Here is a 16997-nt window from a genome sequence, read left to right as displayed (position 1 = left end):
TAACCACTTTGAAAGGGAATTTAACCAGTTGTTAATAAGAGTAATTAGACTAGAGATGTTATGAGAGGAGAAGAAAACATTTGTATCGTCGGCATATAATACAATATCGGGTGTTTCTGGTATTGCCACGATATCGTTGATATAAAGGAGGAAAATCGTAGGACCTAAAATAGAACCCTGCGGGACGCCGTACTTAATATCTGCTAAATCTGATTTTATGCTGTTGATTTCGACAAATTGGGAGCGGTGTGATAGATAGCTACGCAGTAAGTCTAGCGCAATGCCTCTGATTCCATAAAAGGGTAATTTAGAAAAAAGTATGTCATGTTTAATTGAATCAAATGCTTTATTAAAGTCTAAAAATAGGCCTATTGTGTATTGTTGGTTTTCTATATTGGCAACAATTTTATCACGTATTTCAAGTAGCGCAGTTTCAGTAGATTTACCCCTTTGAAAGCCATACTGATTCGGGGATATAAGGTTATGCTTTTGCAGGTATCCAGTTATTCTCGAATTTAAAGCTTTTTCAATAATTTTTGAAAAAACTGGAAGTATGGATATCGGCCGGTAATTAGTGATGCAATCAGTGACGCCTCCTTTATGCAAGACGACAATCCTAGCAATTTTCATGTTATCCGGAAAAATGCCTGTAGAAAACACAAGGTTTGTTATGTCACAAAGAACATTGCATAATAAATCCGCGACTGCTTTAATTGGTGCTACTTTAATACCATCATAACCACAAGAGGAGCTGTTCTTTAAATTGCTAATAATGTGTGCTATTTCTGCAGGTGTAACAGGATGAAGGTGCATAGTATTCTGCAAACTGGTGTTAATATAGTCCTTAAAGTTGTTGCTAACTTCCGAGTCAAAAGATCCAAAGCACAAGAACTGCTGATTGAACACTTCAAGGAGGGATTTACCACTTAGCACTTTGTCGCCGTACGTAAGTTCCTGGGGAATGCTGTTCTTTGTGTACCGCAATAGGTCCTTCAGTGTGCGCCAAGTTTTTTTAGGGTCATAAAGAATGTCCGTAAGTTTGCTAGCATAGTAATCAACACGTGACTTTTTTATGTCGGCATTTAACCAGTTTCTGACTTTTTTATATTATATAAAAATTTCTGTGTCCTTATATTTCAGAAAGTTTCCGAAGAGCTTATCTCGTGCCCTGGTTCTTTTGACAAGGTCGTGCGTAATCCACGGTTTTCTCGCTTTCTTGAATTTTCTAACAGTTACTAAAGAAAACGAATACCAGTAAATTTCAATAATTTTCTCGAGAAAACTGTTGTATAAAAGGTTTGAATCTGATTTTTTTGTATCTAAAATTTCATTCCAGTTCACAGACGCAATTTTTTGACGAAAATTATCTATTGCGCGCTTAGTCATCACTCGCGTAGCTTTTGTCGAGTGTTCTGAGATAACCTCTGGAAGTATGCGCTTGGGAATGAAACAGAACAAAGGTAAATGGTCACTGACTACACTTAAAAGCACTCCCGCTTTCACGTCACTTTCATCATGGTTAGTCAGACACAAATCAATCAAGGTTTCACTAGATGCAGAGACGCGAGTAGGCAGAGCAATATTGTTTGAAAAGCCATACATTGATAACAGGTCGACAAATTCATTAACTGATGTGTTACCAGCTTGCAACAAATCAATGTTAAAGTCACCCAAAATTACCACAGGTATTATCATAGACCATAGAGAATCAAGCAATGTTTCAAATCTACGGAAAAATTCTACCAACGAGCCAGCAGGAGGCCTATAAACAACGCCAATTACGAAAGTTCTACATCGTACCGCTAATCGTCCACCGCTAATCCCCTTGTGCCCAACGCTGGTCAAACAGAACATGAAAATATTAGTGCTTCATATTGGGCGGGACGGGCCCACATTATGTACCGATTATTTTCCTTGAATTTTTGTCACAACTAAGATGAGCTTGAAGAGCTGCATTGAAACACAGGACAAAGTGAGACAAACAAGGGCGTAGCTGAAATGTTAAGAGTAATTTTCGCGCATGCGGCTACATTAATTATCAATCAATCAATCAATCATTTTATTTCAGCATCAATGAAAATCAATGACACTTGATGGGTACAGACAAAAAGCCATTAATCAGGCTTGACAGGGTCTGTACCCCTCGGGCTTGGCAAACAAGGCACATGATTATACAATACAGAAGTACAAAGGAACCAATCTGTATATTATAAGGAAGATAGGTTTTTCACTGAAGGGTCATAAATGCGCTAGTAAGGTCGGAAATGCTAAAGGAACTGATAATGCCATCTTTATACAAATACAAACAAGACATGCGAGCATGTTACATGTGAAGGTCTGAATTATTAAGTAGCACAGGTAACTGGTATTTTAACATTTGTGTGCCGTAATTTGTTCGTATTCTAGGCACCCTCCAGACTTCGCGTACCCTCAGGGTGCGCACATGCTCAGCCTGTCTTAACCCAGACAATTCTGTAAAAAACGTGTCGTTGTTTTTCGTAGCCAATGTATAACGGTAAACCTCATTCACTAGTAATAGCCTTGAAAATTGGTTCCGTGTGTGCGTCGTATGCAGCATTAACGATATTTCGAAGTGTTTTCTTTTGAAGTTTGTGTAGTTTTTCAGTGTTAGTTTTGGTGGTCGTGCCCCAAACTAACAGTACGATAGGTTGGACAAAAATAGCGATTTGTAAATTAACAACTTTATGTTCTGAGGCAGGATGTAGCGAAATTTGCATAAGATGCCTACAGTTTTTGAAAGTTTATTTAAGGTTGCATTTAATTGATCTGTCCACGTCATATGTTCTTCAAAAATGACGCCAAGGCTTATAGCTACGCGTGAAAACTCTATAGTTGATGACCCTAATTTTAAGTTGTCGGTGATATTCAGCCTTTTGTTCTGAGGGCGAAATAATACTGCATTTGTCTTTGCCGCATTTAAGTTCAATGAATTGGCAACACTCCATGTGTGGATTTTTCTTAGTACTGCGTTGCCTTTTTCTACGAGTTTTGAAGGGTCATGGCCTGTAATAAAAATACTTGTGTCGTCCGCGTAAATGATAAACTTAGTGTTAGCACAAGTATTTACGATGTCATTTATGTACAAGTTGAAGAGTAAAGGGCCCAAAATACTGCCTTGAGGCACACCAGCAGTAACTGGCTTGAATTCGGATACAAAGTCGTTAACAGTGACTTGCTGCCGACGGTGATGAAAGTAAGAAGTGATAAGTTTTATTAAAGTACCCCTAAAGCCATAATGTTGCAATTTCTCAAACATGGAATGGTGATTAATTGAGTCAAATGCTTTTGAGTAGTCAATGAAAATACCTAGTGTACATAGATGATCTTCAAATGACTACAAGATAAATTCCTTTTGCCTCAGAAGAGCCGTTTCAGTTGAACAACCCTTCCGGAAGCCATACTGGCAAGGCGTAATAATGTTATGCTTCGTAGTAAAACTGGACATGCGTTTATATATCAATTTTTCAATGCATTTCGAGAAAACGGGAATTATTGAAATAGGCCTATAGTTAGATAAATTATTGATATCACCACCCTTGTATGTTACGGTTACGTTTGACATCTGAAGTTGTTTAGGGAAAATACCAACCGAAAACATTAGGTTAATTACATGCTCTAGAATTGGCGCAATAGTATCGATAACATATTTTACAGGTTGTATCTGTAAGTCATAAACGTCGGTACACATACTGTTTCTCAGTGATATGACAGAACTTACAATTTCATGCACGGTAGTGGGAAACAAGAATGCACTTTCCTGTATTGGGGTTCTTAAGTACTGGATGCATTTTGGATCGTGCTTACTTTTTACTAATGATGTGAAATAGTCGTTGAAAGAGTTCGCTAATCGTGTATCTGTTAATGTGTCGCCTTTAATGTTAATTGATAAAGTGGATTTTTCTTGGGGGTCACCGTGGAGCACGTTGTTCAAACGCTTCCACACAAGGTGTGGCCTTTTAAGTACCTCGGGAGAAAAAAGATTACTGAGGTAGGTCTGTTTTGCTCCACGGAGCTGTTTGTTGAGTTTATTCCGGAAACGCTTAAAGGCAAGCAGGTCTGTCAGAGCTCTTGTTTTCATAAAAGTTTGGTACGGTTTGTCTTTTTCTTTCATACTCTTTAGGTGTTCCCACGTGACCCGTGGTTTACGGGCTTTCCGAGATCGCTTTTGCAATTTACGTAGGAAAACATTGGTCATATACCACCTTGAAAACTTTTATGTATTCAATGAATCCTGGCAGGATGGAAACGTTCCTCAAGAATGGAAGACAAGACGCCTGGTGCCACTCCTCAAACCTGGCAAGTCACCACTCGAGCTCGCGTCATACCACCCAATCGCGCTGGCAAGTTGCGTAGGGAAGGTGATGGAACGCATGATCCTTGCCAGATTGGAGTGGTACCTGGAACGCTACCAAGTTTATCCAAATGCTATGGCCGGCTTTCGACGTCTCCGCTCCTCCATCGATAACGTCATCGATCTGGTCACTTACGTCCAACATCAAAAGAGATGTAAACGATTATCGGTCGCTATGTTTCTGGACGTAAAAGGAGCTTATGACAATGTTGCTCATGATGCCATACTTGATGCTCTGGAATCGGTTGGCCTTGGTGGCCGCGTGTACCGGTGGACCCGCAACTACTTACATATGAGGTCATTCTTTGTGCAGACCGAGTACGGTCCGACGTCTCAACACTGCACATACCGTGGTGTTCCTCAAGGTGGCGTCTTGAGTCCCACGCTATTCAACCTTGTTCTTGTCGGTCTCGTGGAACGCATACCAAATGCTGTCCATATATCAATGTATGCCGATGACATCTGCGTGTGGACGTCAGGTGTAACACGTCCTCAGGTGCGCGCGAGACTTCAAAAATCTGCGACATCAATTTCGGCGTATCTCAGCGAACAAGGCCTCCAGATTTCACCTGAGAAATGTGCGCTGGTCGCGTTTACGCGGAAGTCAATGACGCCTTACGCCATATCCATCAATGGGCAAAACATCTGTTACACCAGGACGCATAGATTCTTAGGGGTGATCATTGATCGAGACCTCAACTGGAGTCCCCATGTGACATACCTGAAGAAGCGCCTAATGGCCATTTCACACGTTTTCAAGTTTCTTGGAGGGAAAACGTGGGGAGCGTCAGTACACGCAATGTTACAACTATACAGGGCACTGTTTCTCGGATATCTGAGATACAGCTTACCTGTACTGAGCAATACCTGCAGAAGCAACATCCGCACAATCGAAAGTGCTCAGGCGCAGGCACTAAGGGTTTGTCTTGGATTGCCACGATGCACATCGACTACGGAAACAATTGCAATAGCTCAAGATTACCCAGTGACAACTCATATGACATTGGAAGTGCTCAGAGCACACATCAGGCACATTGCCCGCTCCCCTTTCCATCACCTCGCCACTCTGCCGAATGACCGACCCAATGCCTCCTTTTGCCAGGCGATATCGGCGTACCGTGACTGCCTCCCTCGAGATTATACGCCTGCCGAGAGACTGCTATCACCTCCTTGGTGTTTGGCTCGTCCACAAGTTCGACTCTCGGTACCAGGGATTCGAACGAAAGCAGGACTCTCGTCCCCAGCTCTCAAGCAGCTATCTCTCCTCATGCTGCACGAGACATACAAGGACCATTTTCACATTTACACTGATGGCTCGACAACTCTTAACGGATCTACAGGGGCTGTAATCTTCCCCGCAAAAGCTGTGACCCTTCAGTTTCAAAACTCTCACCAGACAACGTCGACTGCGGCGGAGCTTGCTGCACTTCGCTGCGCACTTCACATAATTCACGAAGACTTACCACGAAGATGGAGCATATTTACAGATTCAAAGGCCGCCCTGCATTGTCTGCTATCCGCTCTACGTCGTGGACAACAAGACCAACTTGTGCTGGAAATAAGGCACCTTTGTCACCAACTGGCAGAAAAAGGACATGACATCACTTTTCAGTGGCTCCCAGGCCACTGCGGCATCATGGGCAACGAACAGGCCGATGAAGCTGCGAGGAGGGCTCACGAAAATGCTGTGAAGGAACCCATCCCGCTATCAAGAGCCGATGCAGTAACAAAGCTTCGCATAATCGCGCGTGATTCCACACGAGCCATGTGGAACACACCTGGTTTCCAACATACTCGACTGCACCGCCTGGACCCATCCCTCCGACTACGCATTCCATCTGGACTTCCTCGAATCGAGACAACTGCTCTCTGCCGACTGTGGCTTGGAGTATCCTTTACGAATGCTTTTGCTTGTCGCATCGGAATGGCCGACAGTGCTGCCTGTGATACTTGCGGCAGCGAGGAAACACTCCAACATATCCTGTGTCATTGTCCCCGCTACAGCTCCCAGAGACAGTCGCTCGTAACGGAGTTGGCACGCCTCGACGACCGGCCGCTTTCTGAGCAGACAATTTTAGAATGCCGACTGATACGGTCTTCACAGCAGAAGGCGACGAGGGCGCTACTGAAGTTCCTCCGGTCAAGCGACCTGTTTGAACGACTGTGACGCTCCTGAGTTCCTTTGTGTGTGTGTGTGTGTGCACGTTTTTTTTTTCTTTATCTCCCTCTCTAGGTGTGTGCATTTTTCTTTATCTTTCCGTCTCCCCTTACCCCTTCCCCAGTGTAGGGTAGCAAACTGGATATTTACCTTCCAGTTAACCTCCCTGCCTTTCGCATCTCATTTATCTCTCTCTCTCTCTCTTTATGAACTCAATATAGGCTTTCTCTGGTTCAACAGTTTCTAATACTTTGCTCCAGTCAGTGAGACGCAAATGAGAGCGAAAACGTTCCAGAGTGTAAGAATTTATCTGCCTGTACGTTTTGGTAGACGGGTGCTGTAACGTGTTGGAGGGCTTCATATATTCCGATAGAAGATAAATCGGTAAGTGATCGCTCACGTGAGAACTGATAACACCAGCACTGAGATGCTCGGAGGGAATATTGGTAATCAAGACGTCTAGTAGTGTCGAAGAAGTTGGTTGTACTCGTGTCGGTAGACTTATTGCGTTAATATGATTGTTCGCATCTAAGATTCTACAAAATTCTTGATTAATTGATGATTGTTGCAAGCAGTTAATGTTTATGTCACCTCCCAGAATGACAGTGACACCATCATCCTTGAAATAGCTAAGGTACCTCTCTAAAAATGTAAAGAAATTCGAAACACTCGCGTGGGGCGGACGATACATCACGGTGTACACTTTAACGTCATTTCTGACGGTGAGCACTTCATAATCTGAAGTGATTTTGGAAAATTCTTCCACAATAACACAACTCGAACTATTTTTTACTAACAGCATGACACCGCCTCCTTTTCTTAAGGTACGGTTTAGAAAGAAAGAAGTATATCCTGGAATTTTCAGCACTTCTGCAGCATCACAGTACCATGTCTCGGTAAACATCAGAATATCAAATTGAAAATCCATGCGCAATAATAAGCATTGTATATCATGCTCTTTATTTCTAGCGGACTGGGTGGTAATATGCAGTACAGAGGATGAATATTTGTTACGTGATAACCTGCGAATTTCTGAAACTGACAACAGGCGGTTTTCCATGTTCACTTATTGAAATGATTTGCACGTGCTTGCTTACTCTATCTTATCTAGGTTACTGAGCTTCGTGATGCGAAGCACACGTGACGACTCATTTTTCCTTGCAAAGATTTTGCCTTCTTTCGTCCAGCAGAAACGCCAGTTCTTCTCATTTTTCTTGGCTACTGTTTTTCCAAGTAGCACTTTCAATGTGGGGCAAAGATGCTCATTTAATAGATAGGCTGGCGATCCTGGTGTCCGATGTCGGCAGTGGTTACGCGTTTTTTTCGTGCCTTTTCAAGCAGGGCATTCCGTTTTGAGCGGTTATGGAACTGGACAACACTGTTACGTCTTGAGGCGCCCCGTGTTGGTACACGGTGGCAAACTTCAATGTCACTTTCTGATACCGGTTCGTCCATTGCATTGCCAATAGCTGCAAGCACGCTCTCGAGTTTTTCGTTCTGTGTCGTAGGAACACCCTTAATCTCGATGTTCTTATTTCTAGAGTATTGTTCTAGTTGGGTGATTCTAAGTTCGTTCTCAGTCACTTTGTCTCTTAGCAGCGCGCATTCACTCGTGAGGGAGCTGTTGGCTGCCTTCAGTTCGGCTTTTTCAGTTTCAACTTTTTTCAGTTGGTTTGCCATGTCTTCAAAAGCTTTATTCATGAAATCAAGAGATGCCTTGATCTCGCGATGCTCTTTACGCAGTTCCCTCTCGAGCGACTGGCGCATTTCAGTCAAGTCATGTCTTAGCTCCTTCACAAGTTTGCCCACTTCAGTACGGGATAAGCTCATGGCAAAGGACAGCACAGTACACTTTTGATGGCAGCAGCAGCAGCAACAGTGAAAAATTAATGCACTAATAAATCGCGGTTACAAGAGAATTTCAGACCTGCGATCAGTAGAAGGATGATTGTGAGCGACGTTGCAAGCCTGCTGCTGCCAAATGGACGGTGCCAGCCGATGGTCCTGTAGAAATACTGATGGTCCCTGGCGGCACAGTCGCCTTCTGGAGTGACGTCACAGACTATTAAGACCGTCGCCGTCCCCCAGGAAAAAACGAGTGATGTTGCCACCAACTTCTTCACGTACGTATCGGCACTGGTGGTATCTGCGATCAGTAGAAGGATGATTGTGAGCGACGTTGCAAGCCTGCTGCCGCTGCTGCCAAATCGCTGCTGCCATGGCAGTGCACGCGCAACTAAACAAAAATTGGTCTCCAATCCGCGCTGTGAAAGTGGTTGGACAGCGAAGCTGTAAACGACGCTTAGAACGATTAACCATTGCGACATAACTTGAAATTAATCACATGGCGACATTGGTATGCACTTCACCTCATTATTAGAAAAAGACGTTTCAGCGGCCTGCGACTTGGCTTGCGCTGCTGCTTCGTGCACCTACAAAGAGTGGGCCAGACCTCGTATGCACGCTGCTCTTCAGGAGTCCTCACTCAACGTGGCCTTGGAATAGCACTGTCAAAACACAAATCAGTTGCTAGGTGAGTTCTTGTTCATACGAACGCGTACTTACGTCACTCCCTGCTTCGTATGCTGCAGTTGCCGCTTCCCGGCAAGTGCAGCTGCCCGCTTATGCAACCGTAGTTTTACCGGGAAGCGCTCGCGGCGAACGCTATGTACGAATGCGAGTTCTCTGGCTTTTACAGCGAAGCTGTATATGGCTAGGCGAAACCAAAATCCGTCTGTCTGATGTGCGCATAAATGTGGGCCAATCCTGCTGATTGTGCTAAAAGGGTCCATGCGCAATGGACCCTTTCTGGAGGGTCCAATGCACATACCCTGCGGACCCGGAGTCCACAAACAGGGTATGGACTGCACATACCCCTGTGGACTCCAGGTGGTGAGCTCCGGGACCTGCAACGTGCCCTTTAACTACCCTTGTCACACGTAAAAGAGAAAAAGAGGCGCGCCATTGGCTCTGCCGTCAGTGACTTGGTTCTCTCCGTCGAAGCCGAGAGTGCGTCCAGCAATTTATCTTCGACTTCAACATGGGTAGGCCACGCATCATACGAACTCCCAAACAGCAGGCAGTTTACGAAGAACAGCGCCGACAGCAGCACCACGGCTAGGTCAGCTGGTATACCCCCCATGTAAACGAGAATTGTATCACGAGCGCCAATTTCTCCCCTGGTGCTTGGTAGGCCATGCTTCTGAGAAATAAAAATGAAGCCTGCTGTTATGGCAACGGTTTTGCTGATGCGCGAGGGGGAGGCGGCCATCCCGCTTATCTGCAATATGCGCTCGACGAGTGTGCGATTTTCTCGGCAGACGAAAAAGGAAACTAGTACGAGTTCCGTTTGCTGCAACAGTCTGCATTATTCTAACGGCTGTCATTTTCAGCCTGTTCTTTTTTGTAATGACAATTTCTCTTTGCGCGTGTGGTTCATGTATTGAATAAATACCAGCAGCACCATCTGTATTTGCTAAAATTTTACCCTATTCCGTCATGATACGTGAGCCAGCATGCCATGCGTGTGGCTATTGTGTTTTGGCAGGAGAATAACAGGCAGTGAAATGTGCTTTATTTTGCAATTTTATTAGCAACATTTGTGCAGCAAGAGATACAATACACAAAAGAATATTGCAGACCTGAGTATGTCGTATCTACAGTACAAACTGCAAATTCTATATGCGCATATACATAAAGCTTCTTACAATTCCTGAATAGCAAAAGTCGTGTTTTTTTTTGTTTTTTTTTTTTTTTTTTACTTCGCATGAGGCAATCTTACCAACGCAAATCGTTTGTCGCAGAAGTTATGTCTGATTACTCATTCAAAAAAGATCATTAAGCGAGACCGGTTGAAAGACTGACGGCAGCGCATTTCGCTTACCCAAACACAGACGAGGTGGAATTATCCGAGCTGGAGCTGTGGTCTGGAAAAAAATGGAAGTAATATAAGTTTTATGCTTATACAGAACGCAATTGCAGGAACAAATTCCAGCACTCTTTCCACAAAACAGTGCTTTCAATTTATGTAGGTCAACTCTTATTATATTTTATTGTAGGATTTATGCTAAAAATATGGCACAAAGATTTAACAATCCAAATTCTTATTTTAACTGCTACTGTATTGCAATAACAGGCTTGGTAAAGCTGCTTTCTCAACAGCTGTCTGAAAACACTGATCAGTTTCTTACAGCTAAACTATATTGATCACTGAATGCCCTATTCACTTGTCAATAAGGCACTGACGGATTGGTTTGTTGAACCTTTTTGTATACTCCTTGTCTTCCTAGTTCTGCAGAATGCCTATTACTGGAAGACGATCTTCCAAAAGTTGTAAGCCACTGGTAAACGGTCTATGAGCATTTCCTATTATAGGCCAATTAGTTTTGCCCAGGGGGATTTGCGGGAACACCGGCGCGCGTGGCTCGCTCAGCACTTCGTTCTGAACAAAAACTCCTCGCCTGCTTAGTTCTCAGTTAATAACCGCGAACGTCGCACATCGCAGATGAATATTCGATAAGAACAGACAATCAGGCGTTTTCTTTCTTTTTTTCGCGACACATTTCGCTGGACAACGTAAGATGCACCCGGCGCCGTAGCAGGAACGCGAAGGAAACGGCGCTTGCACTGCTTTATGCACTAGCGAGTGCTCCTTCAATTGGTTTCCGCACCTTGTGAAGCTCTAGCTGACTTACAATGTCTAACCAAGAACAGGCAAGTCTCTAACTTAAACCTTTCGTCCGTGCAACAAGCATTTAAGGATCTTCAGAAAAGTTATCAGTTTATACTTTAAAGCGAACAGCAGTCGCCGAGATATAACGAAACGCAATTTCCGTCAGCTGTTCAGCTAGCACTCACTCGTCTGAGATGCTGCTGTCGATAAGTAACTTCAATGCATTTACACACCACAGAGAAATATACTGCGTACGGAATACCCTTGCTTTCGTCTTACAGCCGTCTCGATAAGGTTAGCGGCTATTCGCTACATAACAACTGCATAAAAAGCGTGCTTACCTTTCATTCTCTTGGAGGCGGCAAAAAGTGGCCCTGTTGTCCCTTCCCGTGCTCGTCAACCACATAGCCGCGCGGAAACGTCTTGTGGCCTTTATTCGGTTTTTCGTACAACGCTGGAGCCACCGGCCGATGCAGAAACAAAATGTTGCAGCGCACAATAGAAGGCAAAGGCATGCACGTGTGCAGAGAGCGGCAGGAGCAGACGAACGGAATGGCAGCCGAAGCGATAAGAGCGAAACCGCCGCCCGTTTGCGCAACATGTGAAGCGACTAAATAAAGATATAGCATGCTAAAAAAGAAAACAGCCAACAGCCCATTTTATTTCTACAAATAATTGCATGACTTTACTGTATTGCTATGTAGGTTGAAAAGATAGAGCCACATATGCAAAAGTTACAGAATTTTCCTTTGGATACCAGTGTCATGGCGACGCTTTATTGCCAATACCGAAACTAGCCCGACTGTCCTGCGCCTGACAGCACCGTGATAGAGCTCGTGTTTGCCGTGCCGATGCTGCAGTCCCGCCTCGATTCAACCGTCCGGCCAAAACCAACCAAGCTACTGGCACTGGTCCGGCACGGGGTCATACACCTGAACATTATACAGCACAAAAACCTCAGACCTATTTGAGGCAAAGTAAGTGTACATAATTGTGATCCGCAGCATTCATTTCATTCATAATACACATAGGACAGGTTTTACGTCAGTATATGAAAAATCAACGTGTCAGAAATGGTATCGAAGAGACGCTACACGTTAAAAACACGCCGACTGAAGCCGCGGCTGTGTAGCCGGCTTTAAGCCAACAGTAATAAAAGGTCCCAACAGATGGCGCGAGAGCAGGGCGAACGCGGGAAATTTGAGTTGAATTTAGCAAAACGGCCATTGCATCCATCATGGGACGAGTGAGAGGGGAAGAGCGTTAGGGGTGGGAGGGGAGAGGGTGTTACGTATCCGGGGTGGCAGAAGGCTACTTGCTTCCTTGCGAATGACGTCTTTCGACGTCATTCGCAAGGAAGCAAGTAGAAATGTTTTTTTTTTTTTTTTTACAGCGTAAGCTGTTATGGGGTCATTCCAATAGCTGTTTCGGTTCACGATGGTGTCCGCCGCCGCTGCCGCCGCCGTTGGGGACCGTAACCGCTCTCACCGGAAATGCGGAAAAAGTATCGGGCCGGGATCGAACCCTCGCCCGCAGTCGGAGCCAGATACTCTACCACTGAGCCACGCAAGCGCTTACTATCGGGCAGCGGAAAAATGCCCTATAAACGCTCGCTATAGGCGCAGACGACCCGAGCCTCTACCAATATGGTGGCGCCATCTAGGTAAGGCGCCTGCAAACGCAGTGGGCGCCGGCGCAGACGACGATATACAATTTAGACGAGGCGCGCAATCAAAAAAAAACGCGATCCCCAGCCTCCGCCAGTATTGTGGCGCCATCTAGTTAGGGTACCTGCAAGCGCAGCGTGCGCAGGCGCAGACGACGAGATGCGATTCAGACGAAGCGCGCAATCAACGCGATTCCGATGTGAGATGTGCGCCACGTATTCTAGATACCTCTTCGGTACACGTTATGGCGTCTCCTCGCAAGGTACAAACCGCTGCTGAAGAAGCGAATCGTAGAGCTACGTGCGCGGCTACAACTAGGCATCATCGCTCTCAGCAGACTGCTGTACAGAGAGAATTACAAGCCGCAGCTCGCCGTCGATGCCGGGCGGACAGTTCAGGTCGTTCTCGTCAAAACGAGGCAGCAGAGGCAGCAACAGGAGCCGACACTTACCTTTCGTCTACTCTGCAGATTCTGCAGACACTCAACGACTATCAAGAAGACGGTGGGCGGTTGCACCTACCTTGAGTGCAACTGCACGGACGCACCCAGCGGCTGCATCGCTGCCTGCCTGGACTGCCTACGACTGATCGCGGGAACCACGTGGATCTACGTCACGTCGGTTGCCTTGCAAGCCCTTTATAAGGAGCACTGCTGGCCCTTCGCCGTCATTTGGCAGCAGAGGTAGCAACAGGAGCCGACACTTACCTTTCGTCTACTCTGCAGGTTGGAAATTATTATTTTTTATTGCTTATAGTCTGCATTTCTGCTCTGCTGCCCTGCTGCCAACTTTTGCCTGAGGTGCTCGTATTTTTGTGTGTTTGCCGTGTGTTTCTGCTGCTGCTCAAAATGGGAAATGATGAACTGCCGTGTGTTTCTGCTGCTGCTCAAAATGGGAAATGATGAACTGAAACGGGAAATTGCGCATCTCAAACGTGAGTTCCGTAAGGAACTTCGAAAACTCAAGCAAAGTGTAAAATTCACTAGCGAACAGTATGAGTGCTTGAAAGCAGAATGTGAAACACTTAGAAAAGAAAATTCCGACATAAAAGCAGCACAAGAGCTTCTTCTGCAAGAAATTGAGAAGCTGAGAAAGCAAGTGTGTCTCAACTCAATAAAGATGGTGACACAGGATCAATATTCGAGAAATAGGAATATTGAGGTGAAAGGTGTTCCTTGCTTGCAGAATGAGAACCCTGGGAACGTTCTGCAGAAGGTCGGGGAAGTGCTTGGCGTGCCGATAACTGAGCAAGATATCGATGCTTGCCACCGCGTTCCTGTGCGGAATTCTGATACTGATAAGAACATAGTCGTGTCTTTCAATCGTCGGTCGAAACGTCACGATGTCATCAAAAAAGCACGAAAATCAAGGATCACCGCAGAAGGCATTCGTTTTTCTTCCAAGCAGTGTGTTTTCGTGAACGAGAATTTGTGCCCTCAACTAAAGCAACTGCTTGGCATGACTGTGGCAAAGAAAAAGGAAATGAAATGGCGCTTTGTATGGGTGAGGGACGGAAAAGTGTTCGCGCGAAAAACGGAAGAGTCTGGTGTGGTTAAAATTACATGCAAGGCAGACCTAGCTAAAATCGGCAAGTGATGATCGGCAACGAACACTTTTTGTATCGTATTTTGCTATGATCTTGCCACGCAACCTAGTTCGTCCTGTTTACGCCGACTCTCTTACCTTTTTGCACTTTAATGTTCAGTCTGCCCGTAATAAACACGATCAGATAGAAGCATTTCTTAACGAATTCACGTTCAGGTTTGACGTAATAATGATAAGTGAGACGTGGTACAACTCGGAAGATGAGGTTATTTCCTTGCCCGGATACCAAAGCTTCTTTCTAAATAGACCAAACCGCCGTGGCGGAGGTGTGATGCAGATGGTGTCAGAAAGGCTTTCATGTGGCCTGATTGCAGATCTCTCAAAAAGCACACCGGACTACGAAGCGCTTACAGTGCAATGTGGATCCTATGTTTTCGCTGTTTTGTATCGACCACCTGATGGTAATAGTGAAAGCTTTCTAGTCTTTTTAGAACAATTACTATGTTATGCTTACCAGAATAGACTGTGCATAAACATAGGCGGTGACTGCAATATAAACTTACTGCAATCGAATAGTTTCCCGCAATCTGATCATACTCCTTGATTCCTTTGGTTGTGCGAACGTGATCGAAACACCCACTCGAGTCACATGCCTTTCTGAATCCCTTATCGACTTATTTATTACGAATAGCCCAATGCAAGATATCAATGCTGGTATCATTGTTGCTGATCTAGGTGATCACTTACCGATATACATGTTTTCCAAACAAAATAATACACTTAAAGCGAGACAAAACCATTGTAAATCTTTCGTCATGCAGGAAATAAATCCAAGAACAATGAATGACTTTCGAAACCACCTTCGAAGTGTCGACTGGACGCCCGTATTTGAGTGTAACGACGCTGATACGGCCTACGATACGCTTATGCGTATCATAAAAAATACGTACACTAGTTGTTTCAAATTAAAAAAGGTAAAAACATCTAGAAAGATACGCAAACCTTGGTTAACAAATGAGTGCTTAAAGTTAATTCGTAAAAAAAATCCAATTATACTCTCACTTTGTGCAGTCAAGAAGCCCGGATGATCTTTTTGCATTTAAGAAATACCGAAACTTTGTAACTAAGTTTCTTCGAGATACAAAGAAAGACTATCTGGAAAAACTGTTTAGTGATGCGGATACTAAAGGCGACCTAGTTTGGCGTGCGCTTAATAAGCTCCTAAATCGCGACAGAAATCGTTATGAAGAGCTCGAGATTACAGAGAATGGGAAGCAGCTAAATGGTATAGAATTAGCAAATCGTCTGAATGAACACTTTACAAATTTAGTGATAAGCGCTCACAATATAGATGCTCTCAATTTTTTGGGTGCGCCCAGTGTAAATACAGCGTTTTTTGAGCCTACGACACCTGACGAGGTTGACTCTGCTTTTATATCCTTAAAGAACAGTAAGGCACGTCCCATTGATGATCTCCAGAGTAAACCAATTAAATTTGCAATAGACTTGTTAGTGCCCGCTTTCACCCACGTATTTAATGTTTGCTTGTCTACTGGCGTCTTCCCTACAAAAATGCAACAGGTAAAGGTTACTGCTGTGTTCAAACAGGGGACAGAAATGACGTGTCAAACTATCGGCCGGTATCAATGCTTCCTGTCATATCAAAAGGCTGAAGGTTATCTGTAAAAGGGTTGTGTCGTTTTGTGGAAAATATCAATTATCGCCGCATCAATTTGGGTTTCGTAGGGGCCGATCGAATGAATTAGCTCTATTAACACAGAAGGATTTAATCTTGAACGGCTGTGAAGATAAAAAATTACCATTAGGCGTATTTATTGATTTTTCCAAAGCCTCCGACAGGATCAATCATATCACTCTACTAAAAAAAACTCGAACATTACGGATTCCGTGGATTACCCCTGGACACTCTAAGGTCGTACTTAACCCATAGGAAACAATGCGTTTGCATCTCGGGCGAATACTCAGACTCCCTGAATTTAGAAGCTGGTGTTCCCCAAGGGAGCATATTAGGGCCTATACTTTTCAACCTCTATGTAAATGATTTAACAAACATCAGTAACTTACCACACTATATAATATACGCAGATGATACCAGTCTTTTCTTCCAATCATGTAATGTTGATAACTTATCACAACTAGCAAACACTGTCCTTGATAAACTATATTGGTGGAGTAAAGCAAATTCTTTACAGATTAACTCTAAGAAAACCAAAGCTGTCCTTTTTGCACCCGCCCAAAGACATGTAAATCGTAATCTAAACATATTCTATCGATCAGAACGAATTGACGTCTCCGCGGACGTGAAATCACTTGGAGTGATTTTTGATCAGCATTTAAGCTGGGACAAACACGTAGAACGCGTGGCAACAAGTATGGCAAAAGCATGCGGTGCGCTTTGTAGGCTTCGAGATGTCCTTCCGTTAAAACTACGGCTATTGCTGTATAACACAATATTTATTTCTCATGCAAATTATTGTAGTCTTGTATGGGGGACAACGTCACAAAAAAACATTCAGACGTTATCTCTTTTACAAAAAAAAAAATCATTGCACCATGTTGCTTG

This window comes from Dermacentor silvarum, chromosome 6 (genome assembly GCF_013339745.2).
Source record: "Dermacentor silvarum isolate Dsil-2018 chromosome 6, BIME_Dsil_1.4, whole genome shotgun sequence".
Lineage (NCBI taxonomy): Eukaryota > Metazoa > Arthropoda > Arachnida > Ixodida > Ixodidae > Dermacentor > Dermacentor silvarum.
The sequence above is the reverse complement of the archived record's forward strand: the minus strand, read 5'-3'. Positions refer to the sequence as shown.